Source organism: Sciurus vulgaris (assembly GCF_902686455.1).
Source record: "Sciurus vulgaris genome assembly, chromosome: 11".
NCBI lineage: Eukaryota > Metazoa > Chordata > Mammalia > Rodentia > Sciuridae > Sciurus > Sciurus vulgaris.
In genome coordinates this window covers 110,035,070-110,058,737 of record NC_136472.1, presented here as the reverse complement: position 1 = coordinate 110,058,737, position 23,668 = coordinate 110,035,070, and the positions used below count along the sequence as shown (strand labels likewise).

Genomic DNA, 23,668 nt, shown 5'->3' with positions numbered 1-23,668 from the left:
TAAAAAATCAGAACATAGAAATACAGAAACATGATAAAACAAAGTGATAAGAAACCTCCAGAAGTTCATAACACTGCAAAAACTGAACCTATAGATATCAGAGCTTATGGAATGTCAGACAAGGAATTTTAAAAAGTTGATTGCTAAAATGATTAATGAATTAAAAGAAGATTTAAGGAATGAACTAAGGAATAAAATATAGGATATGAAAGAGCATTTCAATAATGAGATAGAGATTCTGCAAATGAACCAAATGGGAATCTTGAAAATAAAAAAATTCAATTAATCAAATAAAAACTCAGCACCAAGTGGAAGAGTTAGAACACTCAGATAGAAATAAAGGAAAAGAAAGAAAGAAACTATAAGCAGAATATACAAGAGCTCTGGGAAAACATTAAAGAACAAAACTTAAGACTCATGAATCTTCAGAAGGAGGGGAAGATACAGACTAATGGCATAGAAAACATGTTCAGGAAAATAATATTATAAAGTTTTCCTAATCTTGGGAATGAGATGGACATGCAGGTAGTGGAGGCATTTGGAATTCCAAACATGCAGGACTAGAAAAGAACCACTCCATGATATATTATGGATAAAATACCAAAAATTCAAAATGAAGAATTTCAATAACTACAAGAGAAAAGCAGCAAGTAAATCATAAAGGCGAACTCATTAGAATAGAAGATTTCCTACCAGAAACTCTAAAATCCAGGAGGGTATGGAATGATGTATTTCAGGTTCTGAAAGAAAATACTGCCAACCATTACTATATCCAGAAATGTTATCCCTCAGTATTGAAGAAGAAATAAAAATTATCCAAGATAAGCATAATCTAAAGGAATTCATGACTGCTAAGCCAGCATTGCATAAATGCTTAAAAAAATCTTACATACAGAAAATAAAAATAAAAAACAACCAGGAAAACATGGGAAAGAATACATAACATTAGAAAGATAAATGAGCAATTAAGAATTATGAATGAGTCAAACATTAGAAATAAAGCAAAATGATAGGAAATAACTTACCTCTGTATGATAATCCTAAATACGAATGGTTTTAACTCTCCATTTAAAAGACATAGGCTGGCAAATTGTATTAAACAAGACCCAGTTTTATGTTTTCTCCAAGAAATACATTCTCAGGCAAAGACATTGACAGATTGAAAGTGAAAGGATGAAAAATGATATTCCATTGTATCTGAAATCAAAACAGCTATTTTCATTTCAGAAAAAGCTGACTTGAAGCTCAAATTAGTGAAAGAGACAATGAAGGTCATTACAGATTGGTAAAGGGAAAAATCCAATGAGAAGTTATAATGATTATAATATTTATGCCCCAAATGATGGGTACACCCAATTTTATAAAACAAACATTACACAACTTAAAGGGACTGACAGGCCCTAATAACAAAAATAGTGGGGGACTTCAAAATACCAATCTCACTAATAGGTCATTTAAGCAGAAAATCAACAAAGACATCAGATTCAAATGATATCATCAGTCAAGTGGACTTAACAGACATCTACAGAATACTTTATCCAAAAACAGCTGAATATGTTTTCTTTTATTCTGCTCATGGAGTTTTCTCCAAAAATTATCATATATTAGGCCATAAAGCAAGTCTCAGAAAAAAAAAATCTCCTGCATATTTTCATATCATAATGGAATGAAATTAGAAATCAATAGCAAGAGAACTTACAAAAACTATACAAATATATAGACAATACAATTTTGAATGATGAGTAGGTCACCAAAGTCATCAGGAAGAAATTTAAAAATTCTTAGAATGACATGAAAACTGAAACACACCATACCATAAATTGTGGAATACAGTGAAGGCTATTTTAAGATAGAATTCTATAGCTATGAGTACTTACATTAGAGAGAGAGATCATAACTAACCTAAAGATGCATCTCCCAGTCTCAAAGAAACAAGAACAAACCAAACCAAAACCTGTAGAAAGAAAGAAGTAATAAAGATCAGAGATGAAATTAATGAAATAGAAACTGTAAGACTGACATAAAGGATCAATGAAACAAAAAAATTGTTCTTTTGAAAAAATAAATAAGATTGAAAACCACTTAGCCAAATTAACCAAAAGAAAGAAGACATAAATTAATAAAGTTACAGAGGAAAATGGAAATAATTCAATAGACAACAGAAATCCAGAGGATTGCTAAGGACCAGTTTGAAAACTTATATTCCAATAAATCAGAAAATATAAAAGAAATGGATGAATTTCTTGGCATATATCACCTATCAAAACTGAACCAAGAATAAATGGAAGCCTAAACAGACCAATAGCACGCAATGAGATTGAAGCAGTCATAGAAAGCCTAATGAAATAAAAGCCCAGATTAGTTCACAGCTGAATCCTGCTGGATCGTTAGACAAGAATTAACACCAATGATCCTCAAATTATTCCATGAAATAAAATAGGGGTTCTTCAAAACTCACTGTATAAAGCCAGTATCACCCTGATACCAAAACTAGATAAGATATCACAGAAGCAAAACTGCAGACAAATATTCCTGATGAGCACAGATGCAAAATATCCTTAATAAAATATTACCAAATTGAACTTAACAACACATGTTATTTTTATTTAAAGATGTCAAACACCATGATCGTTATATTCAAGCGATGCAAAAATGGTTCAACATATACAAATCAATAAACATAATACATCACATAAATACAAAGAGAAAAAGTCACATGATAATCTCAATAGATGCAGAAAAAAATTTATGACAAAATTAGCACCCATTCATGACAAAAACCCTGAAGAAACTAGGGATAGAAAGAACTTACCTCAACATCTAAGAGGCCTCTATGAAAAAACCACAGCCAACATCATACTGATTGGAGAAAAACTAAAAGCATTTTCTCTAAAATCAGGAAGAAATAAGGATGACTACTCTCACCACTTCTATTCAACATAGTACTTGAAATTTTAGAGGAATTAGGCAAGAGAAAGAAATAAAAGGGATACAAACAGGAAATGAGAAAGTCAAATTATTCCTATTTTCTGATATGATCCTATATTTAGTAGATCCTAAAGTTTCCAACAGAAGACTTCTAGATCAGACAAATAAATTCAGTGAAGTAACAGGATACAAAATCAATACATAAAAATAAATAGCTTTTCTATACACCAATGAATCCACTGAAAAATAAATCAGAAAAAAGTTTTATTCACAATAGCTTTAAAAAATACCTAGGAATGGTGAAGGAACTCTAAGAGTAAAATTACTAAATACTGAAAAAATAAAATGAAGAAGACACTAAGGTGGAAAGATCTCCCATGTTCATAAATAGGCAGAATTAATGTTGTTAAAATAATCATATGACCAAAAGTGATCTACAGATTCAATGCAATTCCCTTCAAAATGCCAATGACATTCATCACAGATCTAGAAAAAACAATTTCAAAATTCATATGGAAAAATAAAAGACAAGAATAGCCAAATGAATTCTGAGCAAAGAGAGCAAAACTGGAGGTATTACAGTATCTGACTACAAATTATACTACAGAAAAAGTCTTGTACTGACATAAAAGCAGACACACAGACCAATGGAACAAAATAGAAGACAAAGAAACAAACCCGACAGCTATACCCATCCTATTCTTGACAAATGTATCAAAATTATATGTTAGAGAAAAGACATCCTCTTTAACAAGAGTTGATGGGAAAACTGGATATCCATATGTAGAGAGATCACTCTCTCTCACTGTGTACAAAATTCAATTTAAAATGAACCAAAAATACAAGTATAAGACCAAAACTTTGCAACAATTAGAAAAAAATAAAAATAGAGGAGATACTTAGACATATAGCATAGACATATAGGCACAGACAACAGAATCCTGAAAAGGAAATTATAGCAAGAATGAACAAATGGAATTGCATCAAATAGAAAAGTTTCTGCATAGTAAAAGAAAAATCAAAGAGAGAGGCTATAGAATTGGAGAAAATCTTTGCTATATACCCTTCAGGCAGGATTGGTATTCAGAATAGGTAAAGAACTTGAAACATTCAATACCAAAAACAAAACAAAACAAAATCTTCTCAAAATAAGAAATACAAATGGCCAACAATTATATGAAAAGATGCTCAATATTTTTAGCTATCAGGAAAACACAAACTGAAACTACACTGAGATTCCATCTCATTCCAGTCAGAATGGCAATTATCAAGAAATCACTAAAATTCGGAATGAACAAGGAAATATCACAACAGACAGGATTGAAATACAAAACATAATTAGAAGCTGTTTTGAAAATCTGTACTCAAACAAAATAGAAAATTTCGAAGACATCAACAGGTTTCTAGAGACATATGAATTGCCTAAACTGAACGAGGAGGACATAAACAATTTAAATAGACCAATTTCAAGTACTGAAATAGAAGAAGTCATCAAAAGCCTACCAACAAAGAAAAGTCCGGGACCAGATGGGTTCTCAGCCGAGTTCTACAAAACCTTTAAAGAAGAGCTCATTCCAATACTTCTCAAAGTATTCCATAAAATAGAAGAGGAGGGAACCCTCCCAAACTCATTCTATGAAGCCAATATCACACTGATACCTAAACCAGACAGAGACTCATCAAGGAAAGAAAATTTCAGCCATGTACAAACAGAGAAACAACATGTATCCCATTTGTTTACAATAAAAAAAAAAGATGTAAATAAAATAAAATAAAATAAAATAAGTGAAAAAAAAAAAACAGACCAATATCCTTAATGAACATCAATGCAAAAATTCTCAACAAAATTTTAGCAAATCGCATACAAAAACATATTAAAAAGATAGTGCACCATGATCAAGTGGGTTTCATCCCAGGGATGCAAGGTTGGTTCAACATCAGGAAATCAATAAACGTAATTCACCATATTAATAGACTTAAAGTCAAGAATCACATGATTATTTCAATCGATGCAGAAAAAGCTTGATAAAATACAGCACCCCTTCATGGTCAAAACACTAGAAAAAATAGGGATAGTGGGAACATTCCTTAACATTGTAAAGGCCATTTATGCTAAGCCCATGGCTAATATCATTCTAAATGGTGAAAAACTGAAAGGATTCCCCCTAAAAACTGGAACAAGGCAGGGATGCCCTCTTTCACCACTTCTATTCAACATCGTTCTTGAGACTCTGGCCAGAGCAATTAGACAAACCAAAGAAATTAAAGGGATACGAATTGGAAAAGAAGAACTCAAACTATCCCTGTTCGCTGATGACATGATTATGTATTTAGAGGAACCTGGAAATTCCACCAGAAAACTCTTAGAACTCATAAGTGAATTCAGTAAAGTAGCAGGTTACAAGATCAATGCCCATAAATCCAACGCATTTTTATACATAAGTGATGAATCTTCAGAAAGAGAAATTAGGAAAACTACCCCATTCACAATACCCTCGAAAAAAATAAAATACTTGGGAATCAATCTCACAAAAGAGGTGAAAGACCTCTACAATGAGAACTATACAACACTAAAGAAAGAAATTAAAGAACACCTTAGAAGATGGAAAGATCTTCCATGTTCTTGGATAGGAAGAATTAATATTGTCAAAATGGCCATACTACCTAAAGTGCTATACAATTCAATGCAATTCCAATTAAAATCCCAATGACGTACCTTACAGAAATAGAGCAAGCAATTATGAAATTCATCTGGAAGAATAAGAAACCCAGAATAGCTAAAGCAATCCTTAGCAGGAAGAGTGAAACAGGGGGTATTGCAATACCAGATCTTCAACTCTACTACAAAGCAATAGTAACAAAAACGGCATGGTATTGGTACCAAAATAGAAAGGTAGATCAATGGTACAGAATAGAGGACACGGACACAAACCCAAATAAATACAATTTTCTCATACTAGACAAAGGGGCCAAAAATATGCAATGGAGAAAAGATAGCCTCTTCAACAAATGGTGCTAGGAGAATTGGAAATCCATATGCAACAGAATGAAACTAAACCCATATCTCTCACCATGCACGAAACTCAACTCAAAATGGATTAAGGACCTCGGAATCAGACCAGAGACCCTGCAGATTATAGAAGAAAAAGTAGGTCCAAATCTTCACCTTGTTGGTCTAGGATCAGAATTCCTTAACAGGACTCCCATAGCACAAGAAATAAAAGCTACAATCAACCACTGGGATAGATTCAAACTAAAAAGCTTTCTCTCAGCAAAGGAAACTATTAGCAATGCGAAGAAAGAGCCTACAGAGTGGGAGAATATCTTTGCCAATCATACTTCAGATAGAGCACTAATCTCCAGAATCTATAAAGAACTCAAAAAACTCTACTCCAAGAATTCAAATAATCCAGTCGACAAATGGGCTAAGGAAATGAATAGACACTTCACAGAAGAAGATCTACAAGCAATCAACAAACATATGGAAAAATGTTCAACATCTCTAGTAATAAGAGAAATGCAAATCAAAACCACCCTAAGATTCCCTCTCACCCCAATTAGAATGGCGATTATCAAGAATACAAGCAACAACAGGTGTTGGCGAGGATGTGGGGAGAAAGGTACACTGATACATTGCTGGTGGGGCTGCAAATTAGTGCAGCCACTCTGGAAAGCAGTGTGGAGATTCCTTACAAAACTTGGAATGGACCCTCCATTTGACCCAGCTATCCCACTCCTTGGTTTATACCCAAAGGACTTAAAATCAGCATACTACAGAGATACAGCCACATCAATGTTCATAGCTGCTCAATTCACAATAGCCAGACTGTGGAACCAACCTAGATGCCCTTCAATTGATGAGTGGATAAAGAAACTGTGGTATATATATACAATGGAATATTACTCAGCCATAAAGAATGATAAAATGATGGCATTTGCAGGCAAATGGATGAAATTGGAGAATATCATGCTAAGTGAGATAAGCCAATCTCAAAAAGCCAAAGGACGAATGATATCGCTAATAAGTGGAGGATGACACATAATGTGGGGGAGGGAAGGGTTAGGGTTAGAGTTAGGGTTAGGGAGGGGGGCAAGTATGGAGGAAGAAAGTACTGTATAGAGGGTAAAGAGGGGTGGGATGGGTGGGGGGAAGGGAAAAAATAACAGAATGAATCAAACAACATTACTCTATGTAAATTTATGATTACACAAATGGTATGCCTTTGTGCCATGTACAAACAGAGAAGCAACATGTATCCCATTTGTTTACAATAAAAAAATAAAAAAATAAAAAAATAAATAAAATAAAATGATTGAGGGTATTATTAGCTAAGTGGCAAAGTGCACCTGGGTTCAATATCCAGTACCCCTCCAACACACACAAAAGATAATACGTAGCACAACAAGAAAAAAAAAAAGAACTTTTCCATTTTTACTATCTTAATACTAGTAATATACTATACAGAAATACTATACAGTTAACAGCAAGGACAATATTTCTTCCTTTGCCAAGATATTAAGGAATTACCTACCAAGCAGTTTATCATAAAAAAAAAGAATATAAATAATAATAACTGCTGACAAGGAAGGGAAAAAACTTGTATACGCCATTATTGGGAATGTAAATTAGTACTGCCATCATGGAAATTATTATGGAGTTACCTAGAAAACTAAAAATATAAGTACCATATGATCCAGCTATAATACTAATATTTACCCTAAAGAACTAAAGTCAATACTTTAGAGATGCATGCACATATATGTTCATCACAGAATAACTCAAAATAACCAGATTATGGAATCAGGATAGGTGTCTGTGAACACATGGATGGATAAAGAAAATATGATATATACATATATATATATATATATATATATATATAATATGATACACACACACACACACACACACACACAAAGGAGTTTTATTCAGCCATAAAGAAGAATGAAATTATGTCATTTACAAGAAAATGGATGAAACTGGAGAGTTTCATGTTAAGGGAAATGAGCCAGACTCAGAAAGTGAAGTATCATGTTTTCCCTCTTATGGGGAAGCTAGTGGAGTAAGGAGAGAACTTCATGAAAATAGCAGTGAAAACAATATTATAGAAAAATGGGAGCAGGAGAGGGTGAAGGGGACAGTAGGGGAAGGTTATGGGGGTGACATTGATCCAATTATATTATATGCATGTACCAATATACCATAAGGAAACCTGTCATTCTGCATAACTAATATGCATCAATTAAAAACAGACCAAAAGTGTGCAGTTGAGGATGAGTATAGTACTTCAGAAAACAGAAAGTAATTTATTTTGGAACAATATTATGACTATTTGGAACAGTATTTATTGAGGGCTTTTTAGATACCAAGTACTGTATTGAGCATATTATAAATATTTTTCATGTAATAAGTCCTCACAGTATATCTTTAAGGTGATGCACTTGATCCTCACTTGAGAGATGAAGAAACAGGATCCAAGAATTTTAAACAACTTTCCTAAGATCCAGTAGCTTGTCACATAGTAGTTCCACCCTATGTGAGATACCCAGTGGATGCCTGAAACCACAGATAGTACCACACCTTACAGTTACTGACAATTCCTGACTTATTATTATTTATCTGAGTAGTTTTAGATTTTATGATGACACAAAAGCCATGCACTTTTAGTGGAAACCATACTTCAAATTTTGCTTTTTTTTTTCCTGAGCAATATGCAGAATGGGAATTTCTCACCTCTCTCACAATGCTGGGCAGCAGCAGCAGCATGTCACAACTCCCAGTCAGTCAGCTCCCGATGACGAGGGAAGCAACTGGTATGCCACAGTGCACTGTGCTGTTAAGCCAGGATACTTAGTCGGCTAGGAGTATCCAATGCATTTTCGACTCATGATATTTTCAGCTTCCAATGGGTTTATTGGGAGGTAGCCCCATCTGTACTTTGTGTTTGCAAATACATAATGCCTATATTATAGTTTATATAATATAGTTTATATAGTTTATAGTTTATATAGTTTATTATAATTTATAAATAGGATACTATAAAATACTAACAGCAACAAGTAATAAACTCGAACAAGTAAAACAACATATTATAATAAAAGTTATGTGAAAGTGTGCCCACCCTTTTTCTCTCTCTCCCTCTTCCTCTCTCAAACTATCTTGGTGTGCTGTACCTTATCCAGGCGATGATGTAAAGTGAAACAATGCCACAGTGGGCTGCAAGTAACTGAGACCACTGATAGCAAAGTCACGGATAAGAGAAGATGACTGTATGTGACAGAGCATGTATTTAAACCCAGACTTTTTTTTTTCTTTTAAAGCTCATAAGGAGTTTGGGGTATCTCTTTATCTGTGTAGGAGTCAGGCATTTCAGTCTGGAGATCCTCAGGGTTGAAGAGCCTCAAATGCCAGACTTAGGCAAATGGATTGCATTTTGAAAGCCAGCCTGCAATCTCCCAGCTTCATCTGACCCTTCTTCACATGCACCTTCACCACTTTTAGCAAACATAACTCTACTTTCCCACCTTCCTGCTTTGCACCTGCTTTTCCTCCTCTAGGTATGTCTCCTTCCCCCAATAACTGGAACACATCTTTTCAGACTTCTTAGGAAGTTCCTCTCTAGTTCCTTGTTTGGGAAAGCAGGGCTCCTGAGCTTTCTAGAGGCAGGTGGAAAGGACAGCAGCATGAGGGTGGTCCTAAGAAGAAGGGAGAAAACAATATAGAACCCAAGCTGCAAAGAGGAAAATGTTTTCAAACCTGCCTTATAGGGTCAGAAAACAAAAAAAAGGTAGAACCATGGGAAAATAAGAAGACACTTTGAGAGTTTACTGCCTGAATTTTAAGACTCATGAGTTTCCAGGAAAAATAAAAGTGCCATAAGCTGACTAACAACACTGCTTCTTCTTTGAACAACCCCACCTGGGGTTCAGCCCTTATATAATACGTTTATAATGTTTGCCTACATGTCCTTGGGCAACTTTAATCTTAAGTTGTTAATTCTAGAACAGGAAATTTGTTCTTTTAAAATCCCGTTCTTCAACTACTTCCACAGTTTGGAAAGTTAAAAAAACCAGTGCCTATTGGTATAGACCTATCTTAGAAAATTCTGTCCTTGAGAATTCAGTCGTTCATCTGGTGAAAAGCACTCTGGGACATTTAACGATGGGATCTACAGCAGCACAGCCTCTAGGACCTTACACAGAGGTGGAAAATTTGCACCTCACAGTCACCTTTGGTTTGCTCCAGATTTTTAAGAATATTGAAAATTCAGATTGCATTTAATCATCTGGACTTCAGGCTTTAACTGAAGAAGTGGTTGGTTGGTGTTTGCAAACCTTGCAGTTCCAAATGGAATGGGCTGAGCAGAGTGACCTGATTTTACACATCAGGTGCAGGCATCCCAGAGGTTTTAGAGGTATCACTGCTCTGCCAACTCCCAAGAGTCAAGTGAGGAGCTATCCTTGACCTTGATCTGTCTCTCACCCTTCATATTCAGTCAAGTCAATTCAATCTTCACAAACTCCTTGTCTTCCATCTCCTTCTTTTCAGTCTAACTTTTGAAACTGAGTCCAGGACTTCCTGATGATAATTATAATAATAACAAACATAAATGGAGAAGCACTCACTGTGTGAAGAATCTCAGTTCTCAAAACAGCCCTTTGAGATAAATTCACCATAATCCTCATTTATAGTAAAGAAAAGCAAGACACTAAAATGTTCAACACACCAGCCCAAGATTCCACATTCTGCAAGTCGTGATCTAACTCTAGGCCCTACAAATCACCATCTAAAGAGTTTGAGTCTGATCTGGGGAGCTTAGGTGCCTGGGTAGAAATGAGCAGGATGCTTTAAGGGAATAGTTCCCCATTCCGGATGCTCAGCTTCAATAAATATTCTGTCACAAAATGGATTCGCTTGCTAATTCTACTGAGGTTCCCTGTCATCCCAGCCCTCTCTCATTGCTTTTCCAACTTGAATCTGACCGACCAGCATTGTCACAGATGTGAAACACTAGGCGGTAAAGAAAGGGGCAATTTGAAATATCAACGTAGGTGCTGGAAAAAGTAAACATTTGGGTGACAAATCCTTCCAAAGTTCAGCTAAGTTTCAAGTTCCCCTTCAACCCGGGAAGTAGCACAGTGTCACTGCAACTGTAGTAACATTCTAATAACTCCCCCCCCCCCCCCCAATTATTACCTCAGTGCCTCACAGACTTCCCGTTCTTTGCTGCCTTACTCTAGCCTGGGGGCTGAGAGGTGGGACTGGTTTTCTGCAGTGTTCCTGCCGCCCCCTCTGCTTTCAGCCATCTCTGTAAGTCAGTATTAGTATCACCACACTCCCCCTTTTGCCAGCTGGAGGTGGCCCTCACTGTCGTTGATGGATGCCAGGCTTGGGGCGAGGACTCGGGTATTCTCTGCTTTCCTGGTCCAGCCTCTCTGTTTGGCAGGTCCTCTGTGCCTGGAATTTGGAGGGACCCTTTTCTGTTCCTCTGTGCTGCAGCAGCCACATTCTGCCTTGGATTCCCAGTTGGTCTTAAGTGGGAACTGCCTGCTTTCCTCAGGGTGGTAGTAGAACTCCACTTGTTATCAGCATAGATCAAAGATGGCTTCCTGCTCCTCCATAGGAGTCCAGAGTTTATTCCTCTAGCTCCTCCCTTTGTGTCCATGGATCTTGGCTTTCGACATGGGAATGAGAGTTACCTTCCCCCAAGACAGACATAACTCATTTCTACCCTTTTTAGCAACAGGTTTGTGTGCATATCCTCGGGACCATAGCCTTTTCTGCCCCTCCTCCATGGACTTTAGGGACTCACTTAAGGCTAAGGATTTATGCCTGTCTCCCAGGCTGCCAATTACTACCTTCATGCCCACAACAAATAGGAGGGCTCTCTCAGCCTATCTCACATGCACCACTGGTAGGACCATAGGGAACTGCCCGTGGGAACTGGTGACCTCGCCTTTTCTGGTAACCCCAGCTATTCCAAGTCAGCACTCTAGGCCACAATTGGTCTTTAACAAGTCATATGCCATTTTGCTGGTTTATTCTTCCCTCTTCTATTGCTCTCCTCTCTTCTTTCTGTGTCTACCAGTGATGACATACTTTGTGTATCTCATCTCTTCTTAGAGGAACTTGATCCTCTTTGGAATTCAGGTCATTTGATTGTCTTGCTATTAAGTCCTCTGATGCACTTGAGAAAGTTATAATTTTTTATGTTATTTTTTTTCTCACTGTTAGGCTAGGAATAGTATTCTTAGCAAGGAAGAATACCAGTAAGAATATCTGGTAAGTCTTTATTAACTTTTATGAACCATAGTTCACATAGCACATGTTACAATTAATGAGTCAATATTAATGTATACTGTCATTGAGAAAAAATCTACAATATGTTTAAATTTCCTTAGTTTGGGGCTGGAGAGATAGCTCAGCTGGTAGAGTGCTTGCTTTGTAAGCACAAGGCCCTGAGTTCAATCCCCAGTACCGCAAAAAAAAAAAAAAAAAAAATTTCCTTAGTTTTTACCTATTGATAACACAGAGTGTGGGTGGGTGGGTTCTTTGTCTTGTGAATTTGAAGAATGAAATCCATGGACACCAGGTGAGAGCAATGCAACAGGATTTATTAAAGTAATAGAAAGAAAACAGAGCTCCTGAAGACAGAGGGGTCCCAACAAAGGGATGCCAACTGGTTCTGTTGTCTAGGGGTGTTTAAAGGCATATTTGATGGCCCAATACAACTTGGTGAGTGAGGGATCCTAGCATAGACCAATCAAGATCTTCAAGCTCCAAGTTTAATAAACCAAACAGAAGTGCATAAGTTCTTATTTACATAATTAAGAGGATGAGCCCAACCTTGTGGTTTGGCACATCTGTTGGGGAGAGGAAGTGCTTCAGATGAGGGAAGATTTGGTGGTCAACCATTGCTAGGGACAGGGGTAGGGGTAGCTAAGGAAGAGCTATGGTGGAACAGTATCAGGTGATCTAGCTAAGAAGACGTTGCTGTTGAAGCTGTCAGGAACAGCAAGTAACAGGAAGTTCTCCAGACCCCATGTCTCCTTTCAGGATGTCCTGATGTTCTCCTCCCTGCCTTCCTTCCATTCTCAAGGCCCTTGTCCTGGCTACCTATGGGAGGTCTCCCTTCCTGCCTCATTCCTTCACGACTGACCTCTTTTTCTCCAGGAACCCATTTTCATTTAGTACTCATGACTTCCCAGCTCCTTTCATTGTAGCACTTTCTCAGACTGTTCTAGTTTTTGATGATTTGTATTGGTTTCTCGACTAGAATTTTTCTGGTGTTTTTCTCTTGGTCAGATTTGGTATAAGGGTCTTGGGAGAGAAGACCACAGAAGAGAAGTGCCATTTTCATCACATCATATTATGGGTGCATGTCATTATGACTGAACACTGTGGATGTTAACACTGGTCATCTGCTGAGGTAGTGATGATCAGTTTGCTCCACTGCAGAAGTTACTCTTTCCCCCTTTCTGTGCTGTAAGTCACTATGCACAAAATAATTACCATCTTTTTTAAATTTGGGTTTTCTATTTCTCCTCTAACCAAATTCATAGTTATGTACCTTGAAAATATATCCTGTATATCTAACTTTGCAAAAGTGGTGGGTTATTCTAGTACTTGCTCATGATTTTAAAAGTGCTCCTTCCATCAGATGTGGTATACCCTTTTTTATTCCCCCAATTAATTATTTGTATATTTTCTTTTTCCCTTGAAGACATTTACTGGAAGTTACCCACTGTTTAGTTTTGCTCTATGTCTTAGCTTTTTAATTCTATTGATCATTTTTATTGTTTGTTTTATTTGCTATTTGCATCTTCTCATGTTTGTTGTCTCCTATTTTCTTCAGATTTACTGTGCTGTTCTTTTTTTTATTCTTGACTTGAATACTAGTTCATTTAGTCTTAATTTTTATTGCTATTTAATAGTTGCATTAACAATTTTATATTTCTCTATAATTTGGTGACATTGTACAATGTGTGATATAAAGTAATTCATTGTCAAATAGTTTGCAATTTCATTGTGATTTGCATTTAAATGATGAATTCAAGTTGTTGAGATTTTCTTTATAACTTAGTATGTGGTCAATTTTTGATTCATGTATTTGAAAATAATGTATTGCCTCTCTTTGTTTCCTTAGGGTTTTTTTCCTTACCTTGATGAGATTAATATTAAATATGGATATGGACATGGACATTTTTATTTCTTGCTTCATATCTTTTAACTTGCCTTTCATACGTTTTCAACTCCACATTCCTTGATGATTACTAGTAGAGTTCCTTAACCTGATCTTCCAACTTACTAATGTAATTTTTGTATAAATTCTACTCTTGCACCAAAATTTTTTCTTATTTGAGTTATTATATATTTCAGATCAAGACTCTTCAACTAGTTTTTTTTTTCTAACTGCTTTTTTCTACTTTACATTTTCTATATTTCTAGCTTATCATTCTCCAATGATGTTTAGGTTTAATTCTATTTCTTGGTTTATATGGTCTATTACTTTTTTCCTTTCTTAATTAATGGTGTGTTCTTCAGATATCTTGTGATGTTTTTCCTGTGAGGTCACATTCCCCCTGAGTTTTATTACTACTTTGGATAATAATGTGTCCCATAGAAAGTAAACCAAATTCCAGGCCTTAGCTTGTGCCCTTGCTAGTGAACGTATGAAGCCAGGATTCCTTAGTGTTAAGACCCTCTGTTTGGATCTGTCTTCCACCAGCTCTCATTCTCTTCCTCACACACAATATGACACTGACCTCAAGTGACCTTCTCTACCTTCACCCCAGCAGTTTTTCCAGGGGCTAGTACCCTCTTGAAATCGAATCATTTAGACCACAGATTCTCAACCAGAGATGGTATTTGGTTGGAAATGTGTGAAGAAAATTTGGGAATTTCTTGAGTTTCTTTACGATTCAGAGCAAGAGGCTAACAATGCTAAGCATTTCGACACATGAAAAAAAATCCCACAGAATGAAGTACTATACCAAACAAAATGATAATAGTGTTGAGGGAGGGTGGAAGTCAAGGAACGTTTCATTCATTTGTACTTGTAGGTTTCTCCTCTCTACCTTCAGTGGTCTCTAGTACTGACTGATATCCCTGCACTGACTCCAGTTTGTACAGCATAATGATGCAATTTCTCTGTCACCTTGTAGTAGAAGGGTGCCAATCAGTGTTCTAACCAGAATTCAAGGACTTAGAATGTTCACTGAGTCCTTTCCCTGTATGGCTCGAAGTTTTTTCCTGCCCTGGACTGGCTTCCTCTTCTTTTTTTCTTTTTATTATTTGTTCCAATTAGTTATACATGACAGCAGAATGGACTTCAATTCATGGTACACAAATGGAGCACACCTTTTCATTTCTCTGGTTATGCACGATGCAGTCACACCATTCGTGTAATCTGACATATACATAGGGTAATAATGTCCATCTCATTCCACCATCTTTCCCATTCTCATGCCCCTCCTCCACTCACTCTCCTCTACCCAATCTAAAGTCCCTCCATACTTCCCATGACCCCTACCCCATTTTGGATCAGCATCCATATATCACAGAAAACATTTGACCTTTGGTGTTTTGTGATTGGGTTATTTCACTTAGTATGATATTCTCTAGTTCCATCCATTTACCTGCAAATGCCACAATTTCATTCTTTAAGACTGAGTAATATTCTATTGTGTATATATACTACAGATTCTTTATCCATTCATGCGTTGAAGGGCATCTAGGTTGATTCCACAGTTTAGGAATTGTGAATTGAACTGCTATAAACACTGATGCAGCTGCATCACTGTAATATGTTGATTTTAAGTCCTCTGAGTATAGACCAAGAAGTGGGATAGCTAGGACAAATGGTGGTTCCATTCCAAGTTTTCTAAGGAATCTCCATACTACTTTCCATAATGGTTGCACTATTTTGTAGTCCAACCAGCAATGTATGGTTATTCCTTATCCCCCACATCCTCACCAAAAGTTATTGTTGCTAGTATTGTTGATAATTGCTGTTCTGACTGGAGTGAGATGAAATCTTAGAGTGGTTTTGATTTGCATTTCTCTAGTTGCTAGAGATATTGAACATTTTTTTATTATATTTGTTGATAAGTCACATACCTTCTTCTGTGAAGTGTCTGTTCAGTTCCTTAGCCCATTTATTGATTGGGTTATTTGGCTTTTTGGTGTTAAATCTTTTGAGTTCTTTATAACTCAAGTTATAAAGGTTAGTGCTGCATCTGACGTGCATGTGGTAAAGATTTTCTCCCTCTTTACCCTTTATGTAGGCCCTCTCTTCACATTATCAATCATTTCCTTTGCTGAGAAGAAGCTTCTTAGTTTGATCCTTCCCATTTATTAATTCTTGATTTTGTTTCTTGCCCTTTAGGAGTCTTGTTAAGGAAGTCAGCTCCTAAGCTGACATGATAAAGATTTGGGCCAACTTTTTCTTCTATTGTGTGCAGGGTCTCTAGTCCAATTCCTAGGTTCTTGATCCACTTTGAGTTGAGTTTTGTGCAGGGTGAGAGATAGGGGTTTAGTTTCATTTTGCTGCATATGGATTTTCAGTTTTCCCATCCCCATTTATTGAAGAGGCTATCTTTTCTCCAATATGTTCTTGGTGCCTTTGTCTAGTATGAGATAACTGTATCTATGTGGGTTTGTCTCTGTGTCTTCTATTCTGTTCCATTGGTCAAAATGTCTATTTTGGTGCCAATACCATGCTGTTTTTTTGTTTTTGTTTTTGTTTTGTTTTGTTTTGTTTTGTTTTGTTTTGTTTTACAATTGCTCTGTAAAATAGTTTAAAGTCTGGTATTGTGATGCCTTCTGCTTTACTGTTTTTGCTAAGAATTTCTTTGACTATTCTGGGTCTCTTATTTTTCCAAATGAATTTCATGATTGCTTTTTTAAGTTCTAGGAAGAATGTCATTGGGATTTTAACAGGAATTGCATTAAATCTGTATAACACTTTTGGTAGTATGGCCATTTTGACAATGTTAATTCTGCCTATCCAGGAGCACGGGAGATCTTTTTATCTTCTAAGGCCTTCTTCAATTTCTTTATTTAGTGTTCTGTAGTTTTCATTGTAGAGGTCCTTTGCCTCTTTTGTTAGAATTATTCCCAAGTACTTTTTCTTTTTTTTGAGGCTATTGTGAGTGGGGTGTTTTCCTAATTTCTCTTGCAGTGGATTCATAGCTTATGTATAGGAATGCATTTGATTTATGCCTGTTGTTTTTATATCCTGCTACTTTGCTGAATTCATTTATGAGTTCTAGAAGTTTTCTTGTGGAGTATTTTTGGATCTTCTAAATATAGACTCATGTCCTCAGCAAATACTGATAGTTTGAGTTTTTTATTCTGATTTGTATCCCTTTAATTTCTTTTGACTGTCTGATTGCTCTGGTTAGAGTTTCAAGGACTATGTTGAATAGAAGTGGTGAAAGAGGTCATCTCTGTCTTGTTCCAATTTTTAGAGGAAATGCTTTCAACTTTTCTCCATTTAGAATGATATTGATCATGGACTTAGCATAGATAACCTTTACAATGTTGAGGTATATTCCTACTATCCCTATTTTTCTAGAGTTTTGAACATGAAGGGGCGCTGTATTTTGTCAAAACCTTTTTCTGCATCTATAGAGAAAAATCATATGATTCTTATCTTTAAGTCTATTGATGTGATGTATTACATTTATTGAATTCCAGATGTTGAACCAAGCTTGCATCCCTGGGACGAATGCTACTTGATCATGGTGCACTATCTTTATAATATGTTTCTGTATGTGATTTGCCAGAATTTTATTGAGAATTTTTGCATCTGTGTTCATCAGGAATATTGATCTGAGGTTTCCTTTCCTTAATGTGTCTTTGACTGGTTTTGGTATCAGGGTGATACTGGCCGCATAGAATGAATTTGGAAGGGTTCCCTCCTTTTGTATTTCATGAACTAATTTAAGGAGTTTTGGTGTTAATTATTCTTTGAAGGTCTTGTAGAACTCAGCTGAGAATCTGGTCCTGGGCTTTTCTTGGTTGGTAGGCTTTTGATGGCATCTTCTATTTCATTGTTTGACATTGATCTGTTCATATTGTGTCTGTCCTCCTGATTCAGTTTGGGTAGATCATATGTCTCTAGAAATTTGTCAGTGTTTCTGAGATTTTTCTGTTTTATTGGTGTATAAATTTTCAAAATAGTTTCTAATTATCTTCTGTATTTCAATAGTATCCATTGTGATATTTCCTTTTACATTGTGAATTTTACTAATTTGAGTTTTGTCTCTTTCTTTTTGTTACTGTGGCTAGGGGTTTATCAATTTTATTTATTTTTTTAAAGAACCAACTCTTTGTTCTGTCAATTTTTTAATTGTTTAATTTCATTGATTTCAGCTCTGATTTTAATTATTTCCTGTCTTCTACTGTTTTTAATGTTGATTTGTTCTTCTTTTTCTAGGGCTTTAAGATGTAATGTTAGGTCATTTAGTTGTTGACTTTTTATTCTTTTAATGTATGAGCTCAATGCAATGAACTTTCCTCTTAGTGCTGCCTTCACAGAGTTCCAGAGATTTTGATATGTTGTATCAGTGTTCTTGTTTACCTCTAAGTATTTTTTTTTAATTTCCTCCCTGATTTCTTCTGCTATCCATTTGTCACTCACTAGCATGCTATTCAGTCTCCAGGTGTTGGAGTAGCATCTATTTTTTATTTTACGATTGATTTCTAGTTTTCTTATGTTATGATCTCATAGAATGCAGGGTAGTATTTCTTATTATTGTGTTATTTGATTCTTGAAATTGAGAAGGGTTTGTTTGATGACCATAGATGCTCCATTGTTTAGAGCATAAATATTTACAATTCTTATGTCTTGTTGATATGTGATTCCCTTGAGCAGTACGAAATGTCCTTCTTTATCCTTTCTGACCAACTTTGGCTTGAAGTCCATGTTATCTGATATAAGGATGGAAACCCTGCTTGTTTATGCAGTCCATGTGAGTGATATTTTTTTTTCCCCAACCTTTCACCTTCAGTCTGTGGATGTCTTTTCGTCTGTGGTGAATCTCTTGAAGACATTGTTAGGTCATTTTTTTGTTTTTTATCGAATCTACCAGTGTATGTCTTTTAATTAATGAGTCTAGGCCATTAATATTCAGGGTTATTATTGAGATATGATTTGTATTACCAGTCATTTTGGTTTATTTTTGGTTTTTAACTTGACTTAGTTTCTCCTTGATTGGCCTTTCCTTTAGTGTAGTTCCTCCCTTTGCTGTTTTCATTGTTGTTTTTCATTTCCTCCTCGTGGAATATTTTGCTGAGAATTTTCTGTAGTGCAGGCTATCTAGTTGTGAGTTCTTTTAACTTTTGTTTATCATTGCAGGTCTTTATTTCATCTTCAAATTTGAAACTTAATTTTCCTGGATATAAGATTCTTGGTTGGATCCATTTTCTTTCAGAGCTTGATATATGTTATCCCACGACCTCCTAACATTGAGGGTCTGAGTTGAGAAATCAACTAAAATCTGAATTGTTTTCCCCTGTATGTAATTTCTCTCACAGTCTTTAAAATTCTATCCTTATTCTATTAGTCATTCTCATTATACTGTGATGATTCAGTGTGGGTATGCTGTAATTTTGTACATTTGGGTTCCTCTAAATCTCTTGTAGTTGATTTTCCATTTCATTCTTTAGATTTGGGAAATCTTCTGATATTATGTCATTGAAAAGATTGTGGGGGCTGGGGTTGTAGCTCAGTGGTAGAGTGCTTGCCTAGCATGTGTGAGGCACTGGGTTTGATTCTCAGCACCACATAATAAATAAATAAATAAATAAATAAAACAAAGGTATTGAATCCATCTACAACTAAGAAAAAAATTTTTTTTAAAAAACAGGGAGCATGGGGAGATAGCTCAGGTGGTAGAGTGCTTGCCTCGCAAGCACAAGGCCCTGAGTTCGATCCCCAGTACTGCAAAAGAAAAAAAAAAAAAAAAAAAAAAGAAAGAAAAATCAAAAAACAGGGAGCAAGTTTAAAAAAAAAAACTAGTTTCAAAACAAGAGAAAAGATTGTGTATTCCTTTTATTCCTACATGCCTATGTTTGTATCTACATGCCTATGTCTGTTCCAATAAATCTAAAATTTGGTCTTTTCATGTTATCCAGTAATTCTTGGAAGTTCTGTTCATGGTTTCTTACCACCTTCTCTGTATGGTCAAGCTTATTTTCAAGACCTTCATTGTCTGAGGTTCTGTCTTCTAAGTGGCATAGTTTGTTGGTGATGTTTTCCATTGAATTTTTAATTTGGTTCATTGTTTCCTTCATTTTGAGGATTTCTACTTGACTACATTTTATAATCTCTACCTCTTTATTGAAATGATCTTTCACTTCTGTATAATCTATGTATTTTTCTAAACTCTTTCGCTGACACTTCTTCTACTGTGCTGTCTATGGATTCTATTGTTGGAACATCTTTGTTTGTTTGAGGCATTTTGCTCCCTGTTTTTTTCATGTTGTTTTTGTGTCTTCCCATCTAACAGTATGGATTTGAGGCAGTGCAGATTCTACCCTGTAGTCTTACAGTGTTCCTGAAGACTTTCAGTACCTCACCTTTAAGAGGAAGACCAATATTAGCAGCATCCAATGCAAACAATATACAACCTTAAGCCAAATGGCTCCTATTAAGACATCTACAGTTTTGTCTCAATAAAGAGAAATGATGTGTTCAATTATTGTCTACAATAAAAACATTAAGTTTGCTAAAAGGGTTTAATGTTACAAACATGGACAATGAGGGAACAGAGGTAGTGTAAGATGTGATGCTTAGGAGGTACAAGAAGAGAAGACAGAGGTAAAAATTCATAGTAAGAGTGAGGGAGGAATTAATAGAGGTTGACTATTAGTATGAGAGAAATGGGAAAGAGAATTCAGGGAGACAGATAGGTGAGAGAAAAACTATAAACGGATTTTTTTTTTTTTTAAAAAAAAGTAAAATTATAAGAATAAAACAACAGAACTGTAATATACTATTCAGACATCCCTTTTCTCAGTATATGGATGCATTGAAAATATTTTAGATTCAAAGATGGTAGAGGTGTGAAAGAGAGGGGGGGAAAAAAGGAAAGTCTCAATGGAAAAGTGAATGATTGCTTCCATTGGCTTTCAAAAATATTTTCTCAGTTTCCCTTCTCCACCAATAGGTGGGGTTGTCTGAAGTTTGATGTTAGCTCCAGTCCAACGAGTGCTGGACCAATTGGGTGGGCAATCCAATAGTAAAATGCCCTCATACCCTTTTCCAGTCTTCCCAAACATTGTACCTGGTCCCTTTCATCCCTGCACACTTCAGGACTCACTGAGCTGGAGAGAACCCAGTTTTCTCCAGTTACTCCAACCTGTGCTCCCCTTAGAAAACTGCCCCTTGTCACCAGTTTTCTGCAGGCTTACCAGACCCAGACTGGCCCACAAAAACCCAGCCGCATTCTGTTAGATCTGGGTTTTAGCTTCCCCAGGCTCTGCCTTGCTGCAGTCCCAAGATTTCAATGCCCTTTCAACTTGCAAAGAGATCACCAGGAATGCACTCATACAAAGGAGCAACCCTGCAAAGAGGCAGCTGGATGGCAGCCACTAGCACACCCAGCAGAAAGACCTCAGGTGCAACCAGACCTGCAAGTACCCTGACAATATATCTTCAGGCTCTAGCTAGTGTCCCCAGACTGAGGCAGCCGCACCCCAAGATGGTGGCAGTAGTAGTGGCAAACCTGCAGGTCCTGGCCAGTGTCCCAAGATGGTAGTGATTGTGTGTAACCAAACCTGTGGATATTGTGACAATGGACTTCCAGGCAGCAGTGGGCAGCAGGCAGCAGGAGATCTGCTGGTGGTCTGCAGGCAGTCTCCAGGCTAACAGGGGGTGATGGGTGGGTGGAAGACTGGCGGCAGGTGATAGGTAGGTGAAAGGTGGGTGATTGTCAGGCAAGAAGTGGGCAAACGGGCAAATGGCAGATGATAGGTGGTGGTCAGCAAGTGATCTGTGCTCAAAAGGCAGGTGATATGCTGGCAGATGGCAAGCAATCACGGCAGAGGAATCGGGGGTAAACAGTAGGGCATCAGTGGACAGCGAAGGCTGCCTCACAAAGAAACAGCATTTCCTCTGCTTGAATCCCAAGTCATGGAGTGACAAGGAAAGCAGCCTCCCTCTAGTATGCCATCTTGGATTGCCTCCTAACACCACCTTTTTAAAATGATGGCTCTCTGCTTCTGCAATAGTAAATGACTGAAGGATCTGAATTCTAGTATTTTAACATTTCAAGAGAACCAGTAAGAATGTATCTCCAGAACAACCTCAATACTTATGTGCCAGGCTACAAACTCATTCATTGCATCATTAATCAGGAAGATTTAGTCTTGGTCAATCCATTTCCAGGAACATTGCTACCACTGCTATTATTCTAGAAGCTGCTCCCATAATCCAGTGAGCTCAAGGAACATCTGCATTCTTGGGGCACGTAACAGTGGCCTGAAGACTGCCAGCAAGAAGCTGAGGAACTGCTAAAGTCTTCACTATACATCAAGGTATGTGTGGTAACCTGCATTCCAACTCCCGCCTCCTCTGTATACAAAAGGTGTAACAAAAGCAAAGTACATGAGCACAGGTTTGGTGAGCACAAGCATTCAATGCACCTGAAACTGAGCTGCTTACCAAAGAAGAAAGTTTTGTGACCAATAGCTTTGAAGAACCAGGCATTCACCTATGCTAACAGTAGTTATCCATGCCACAGACATTAAGGCACCATTCACCTTCAGAAAAAATAAAGAATGGATCCTCTTCTGTTCTTTGGATAGTTTCTCACATGTTTTTCATATGCAATCAAAAATTGCTATGAATGCTTATAAATTTGACCATCATTAGCTGCACCATTTGCTAGGAATATGTAGTAGTTTCTGTTTAAAGTCTACTCTTAACCCAAGGGGTAATGTTTCTACTGAACCAACAATGTGTAATACCATCCATCACCTCCAAGTCATAATCTTAAGAATATCACTGGAAGTCCATTCCAGGATGACTTTGCCCCATCAAAATTTGTATGTGCACAGCCTGATCTTCACAAAAATGCATATAATCATCATCATCACCCAATCATTGGTCATAAGAAATGCAAAAAATAAATAGCCTTTATTAGGACGGTTCATTTCAACCATTGTTGATTGGTCATCTTGTGAAGGACAAGAAGACACAGCCATGTGCCTTCTCTGGTTTACAATCCAAAGGACTACTTATATAGAACTTCATGTTCCCACAGACTTAGGCACTGAGTGATTCGGTTAAATGGGAGACTGGACGCTAACAAAGGTAGTATTGAAGATTTCGGTGTTGTAAAACGAAGTGTATTTGGTTGTAGAATTATAAGACCAGGTATCTCCACCCATTAGATTTTATACTTCTTAACAACTGTGAATAGAAACTATATGTGATTCAGGTCACAGGGGAATTCCAGCAGACTTTAATTTCTGGTTCTTTGAATGAACTTTTATAACTCACAGCTGATCCCTGTAGATCTTCACAGGCCACAAGTGACACCTGACAGTCAATCAATGTGAAGGGGATGACTCAAATTCTCAAAATCACAAGCTTCTATGGGAAAGCCTTTAAATAGTTTCCCTGACAAAGTAACTTTGATCTTACCGCTGGTCTAAATGTTATCTGACTCACTGACATAGAGAGAGCAGGATCAGACTCTGAACTATGACCATGTTTAGGAATCATTC

At 36.6% G+C, this 23,668-nt stretch overlaps 1 protein-coding gene across 5 annotated transcripts in view; it reads left to right on the top strand.

Moving 5' to 3' along the window:
* Nucleotides 1–23,668, top strand: part of LOC306640026 (NXPE family member 4-like) — an 81,089-nt gene that overhangs the window by 35,447 nt on the left and 21,974 nt on the right. For 3 of the 5 annotated variants that reach the window (XM_079103853.1, XM_079103852.1, XM_079103849.1), the window contains exon 2: nucleotides 22,169–22,474. The exons of 1 other annotated variant lie outside the window; for it this stretch is intronic. The gene's annotated coding sequence lies outside the window, so the exon portion shown is untranslated. The remainder of the gene's footprint in view (nucleotides 1–22,168; nucleotides 22,475–23,668) is intronic. One more of the 5 variants, XM_079103850.1, reaches the window with a different exon arrangement.